This window comes from Eptesicus fuscus, chromosome 15 (assembly GCF_027574615.1).
Source record: "Eptesicus fuscus isolate TK198812 chromosome 15, DD_ASM_mEF_20220401, whole genome shotgun sequence".
NCBI lineage: Eukaryota > Metazoa > Chordata > Mammalia > Chiroptera > Vespertilionidae > Eptesicus > Eptesicus fuscus.
Genome location: NC_072487.1, coordinates 44,228,950 through 44,233,916, shown reverse-complemented (window position 1 = coordinate 44,233,916; position 4,967 = coordinate 44,228,950). Strand labels below are relative to the sequence as shown.

Here is a 4,967-nt window from a genome sequence, read left to right as displayed (position 1 = left end):
TATATATTCCTTCGCATTGGGGTGGAATATTTTGAAGATATCAATTAATTCCATCCAATCTAGTGAATCATTTAGGATTACTGTTGTGTTTTTTTTTGCTGATTTTTTGTCTAGAGGATTTATCCAGTGGTATCAATGGGGTATTAAAGTCCCCTACTATGATTGTATTGCTGTTAATCTCTCCCTTTATATCTTCCAGAAGTTTTTTTTTATGTATTTGGGTGATCCTGCATTGGGTGCATATATGTTTGCCAGAGTTTTATCCTCTTGTTGAATTAATCCCTTTACTATTATGAAGTGGCCTTCCTTATCTCTTGTTATGGCCGTCACTTTGAGGTCAATTTTGTCAGATATAAGTATTGCTATCCCAGCTTTTTTTCCATTTGGCTGAAAATTTTATTTCTATTCCTTCGCTTTCAGTCTGTGTGAGTTCTTTGTTCTGAGGTGAATCTCTTGTAGACAGCATATATATGGGTCATGTCTTCTTATTCATTGTTACCCTATGTCTTTTGATTAGAGCATTTAATCCATTTTCATTTAAGGTAATTATTGATATGTAGTTTTTTTGTTGCCATTTTTATTCTTTATGCCGGTGTTACTTCTTCCCTTTCTTTTTCTCCGTTTTATAGCAGTCCCTTCAGCCTTTCTTGCATTGCTGACTTGGTGGTAATAAAATCCCTTAGCCTTTTATTTGTCTGCGAAGCTCCTGATTTCCCCTTCTATTTTGAATGATAGCCTTGCTGGATAGAGTATTATTGGATTCAGTCCCTTGCTTTACATCACTTTGTATACTTCATTCCAGTTCCTTCTGGCCTGATGTGTTTCTGTTGAGAAATCAGTTGATAGTCATCTGGCCAGTGTAGCTAAGTGGTTGAGCACTAACCTATGAACCAGGAGGTATGGTTCGATTCTCGGTCAGGGAACATGAGTTGTGGGCACGGTCCCCAGTGTGGGGTGTTCAGGAGGCAGCTGATCAATGATTCTCTTTCCTCATTGTTGAAATCTCTCTCTCCCTTTCTGATATTAATAAAAATATTTAAAAAAAGAAAAAAAATCAGTTGATAGTCTAATGGGAGATCCCTTGTAGGTAACTTTCTGTCTCTCTCTGGCAGCCTTTAAGATTCTTACTTTGTCGTTGATGTTTGCCAATTTAATTATGGTGTGTCTTGGTGTCAGTATTTTTGGGTTCATATTATTTGGGACTCAGTGTGCTTCTTGGACTTGTGTGGCTTTTCTCTCCCCAGTCAGGAAAGTTTTCTGTCATTATTTCTTCCAACAGGTTTTCTATTTCTTGAGCAGCTTCCTCTCCTTCTGGCACCCCTATTATGTAGATATTGTTTTGTTTCTTGTACCAAAACTCCCTTAGTCTCTCTTCCTGTTTTTAAGTGTTGGTTTTTTTTTCCAGTTACTGCTCAGCTTGGGTGTTTTTTCTACCTTATCTTCGAACTCACTGATTCAATCCGTAGCTTCTTCTAATCTACTGTTGAAACCTTCCAGTGTGTTCTTTATTGTAGCTATGTAATTAGTTCCTCTTGATTCTTACACATGTTGGTGAATTTCTCATCCAGCCTTTTGAGCATTCATATAACCATTACTCCGAATTTTTCCCCTGACAAATTGCTTGCCTCCATTTCATTTATTTCCTTTTCTGGTGGTTCCACCTTTTCTTTCTTTCTTTCTCTTTCTTTCTTCCTTCCTTCCTTCCTTCCTTCCTTCCTTCCTTCCTTCCTTCCTTCCTTCCTTCCTTCCTTCCTTTCCTTTCCTTTCCTTTCCTTTCTTTCTTTCCTTTCTTTCCTTCCTTTCCTTCCTTTCTTTCCTTTCTTTCTTTTCTTTCTTTCTTTTTTATTTAGGGCCTTCCGGTATGAGCTGGAAGACCTGTGGACAAATTCAAAAAGAGCTGTAAGCACTTCCACCTTTTTTTTTCATATGGGGTTGGTTTTTTGTCTCCCCATTTTAGCTGTTTCTTTGTTATTGTTTCTATGCATTTGATCAAACTGCTATGCCACCCAGATTTTTTGGATTTATCTTATGTAGTAGGTGTTCTGTGGTAAGTCTCTCAGGCCTTCTGGCTGGGTATTCTAGAGATGCTCTCTACTTAAGATATTTGGGTTCTCTTGATGTAGTTGGGTCTTGAATGTTATTGTCCTGTTTGTGGATGGAGTCTCCTCTCAGGGTGTCTGGTTTTGTGGCTTGCTCTCTACCACATTGTGCCAACTGTTGTGGAGGTGCAACACAACATGACATGACACAAAGGAACAGAACATGAAAGTACACAAGATACCTATAACCCCAATAAAATTGGCCACCAAAGAAAAGAGAATTAGGAGAGAGAAAAGAGAGAAAAAGTGATAGTAAGAAAAGATAACATGAAAAGAAAAAGGAAAGAAAGAGATAAAGATAAAAGAAGAAAAAAAGAAAGAATAAAGGGAGAAAACACAACCAAACAATTAAACCAAAAGCCCAAACAAAAAACACCCAGAATGGGGGGAGGGGGGGGGGGGAGGAGGAGGCAGGGCAGAATCTGTAGAAGCAGAGCTAAAATATAGAAAATAAGGTTAAGGAATTGGATGAATAGGGGAAGGACCACAGTTTAGTATAGAGGAAGGAGAAAAAGAATGGAGAAGAAGAAAAAATTTAAAAAATGTATTTATTTACTTATTTTTTTGAAAAGGAGACTAGAGAGCAGATAGGCATTAATTTAGGAAGTGAAACTAATTAAAAAATTAGAAGTAAAAAGCAAAAGAGGAGAGGAAAGGAAATTGAGTAGTGAAGAAAGAGCAAAGAAAGGGGTAAATGGAGTAGGAGCAGGGAAGAGGAAACTTTATATATGAGTAAGCCAAAAGAGACTACAATAATAATAACATCAATAAAGTAGATAAAGAAGATCAATTTTTAACAATGGGTAAAAAGAACAGTAAGAGAAAAGCTAAAGCAGGGAAAGGAGGAGAAGAAAAACAGGAAGAAAAAGGTGAAAAATAAAAAAAATCAATAAAAAAGTAAAAAAAAATTTAAAAAAAAGAAAATGAATAATAATACTAAAACAAATTTAAAAAAATAAAATTGAAGTGTCTTTTGCTTCAGCCATGTTCTAATGCCCCATAGGGCTTGGTTTAGGACCCCACTCTTCTGTCCGCCAATTCTGGGCTTCCTGTTAGGTAGTTAGGTGCTGACCACTGACAGGCACTGTATTTGGCGTTTAGCACCGTGTTGAAGCTCCAAGCTATCCACCACTCCTCTGCTTGTGTCTGTCTCCACAGGCCTTGGCTGCAAGCAGGCAGGACCCATCTGCCTGCTTTGCCAGTCTGCCATCTGTCAATCTTAATCACTCAAGTGTCTGTTTCTGACAGGGCTTTAGGTAGGGGTGGTGCTATTTCACTTTACAGGAATCAGATTGATGTGTTTTTCCGTGAGCAAGAGCTACTTCTCCACCAGTGGCCCAAAATATTACTTTGGCCTTTTTTTTTTTTTTTTTTTGTATAGCTTAAAATGCAGGCAGGGTATGGCAGGCTGTATTACCTGCCTTGAGGCTACTGGGAGGAGTTAGTTCTTCAGGAGAGAAATGGCCGCTTAGGTTTGGAAGGTAGGAATGTCCCAATGCCCGATTGCTGGTCACGTCTCCCTGCCCTATTTCCTTCCACAGCCTCTCCTCAGGCTCCATAAGTCTGTGCCTCTCTCTGCTCCATAGCCTCGGGTGAGTTCTTGCAACTGAAAAGTGCTGTGTTCTGGGTTTAGCGAATAAAAGCAAAACAACCATGAGACTGTGGTTTCTCTCCCGCTGGCACCACGCTGCTCGGGCCACTTTTCAGGTTGCATGTCAGGGTGCAGCCTTTTGAGGCTGTGGTCTTAGGTCTAGATTCCCCAGGTGCCAACAGCCTTGGGGCTTTTCCTTTTCTCAGTTGGGTATTACGCCTGTTGCCAAGGGACACGGCTTTGGTGCAATGCAGCTTCCACCTCACCCCCTCTCAGCCTGGTGGCCAGGTGACCCTCTCCGGACCAGATCCCTGTTCCTGTCATTCCCCAGGCGTCCTCTGCCCTTCCTAGTTGATAATTGTCTCCTCAGCAGTGTCTAATTTGTTAATTCTGGGTGGATGTTCTCCAATTTAGTTGCTTTTCCAGTCTGGCCCCGGGACTAGGTACACAACACATCTGTCTATTTGGTGACCATTTTCTTCCTCTTATTTTCTTGATCAAGTTAATGTTCACTTAATTTCTTGAGTTAATCTCGTAATTTATATTTTTGTGATCCATTATTTATATTCTACCTTTCTAACCTATGATAAATACACATTTCTTTATGTATGTAAAACAAGATACTGTTATTCCCACTGAGAGGTAGAATTTTTCTCACTAAAATACTTATTTTCTCTCCCATGAAATGAAATATTTAGAACATTTTTACTCTTTTTTTTCCTTCCCTTTATTATTCCAGGTTTAGAATTTCCCTTGAGTATATTCTTACTATTTTAAGGGTTTTTGACACTTAAGTTTCATATTTTCAGAGAATCAATTATTAATTGGTATTTAATGACATGTATATAGTTGTATTATAGATAATGCAAATATGTATTATATATGTATTTTTATGTGCAAATATAATATATAATGTAAATTATAAAGTATATGCATATATATGTTTGTGTGTATAAATAGAAATAACTAGAGGCCTGGTGCACGAATTCATGCACCAGTGGGGTCCCTTAGCCTGGCCTGTGGGATCGGGCCAAAACCGGCTCTCTGACATCCCCTGAGGGGTCCTGGATTGTAAGAGGGCACAGGCCAGGCCGAGGGACTCCACCGATGCACGATCGGGGGTGGGAAGGGACGTGAGAGGTTGGCCAGCCGGGGAGGTACCACCAGAGGGCTCTAGGGCATGTCCTGCCCATCTTGCTCAGTCCCAATTGGCTGGACCCCAGCAGCAAGCTAATCTAACAGTCGGAGCACCTGCCCCTGGTGGTCAGTGCACATCA

The 4,967-nt window shown here is 39.8% G+C and overlaps 1 non-coding gene across 1 annotated transcript; it reads right to left on the bottom strand.

Annotated features, from left to right (window-relative positions):
• Positions 1-1,847: 1,847 nt before the first annotated feature.
• Positions 1,848-1,909, bottom strand: LOC129151786 (U7 small nuclear RNA). Its single transcript, XR_008558420.1, has one exon. It is a non-coding gene; the product is annotated as a U7 small nuclear RNA (small nuclear RNA).
• Positions 1,910-4,967: the final 3,058 nt, after the last annotated feature.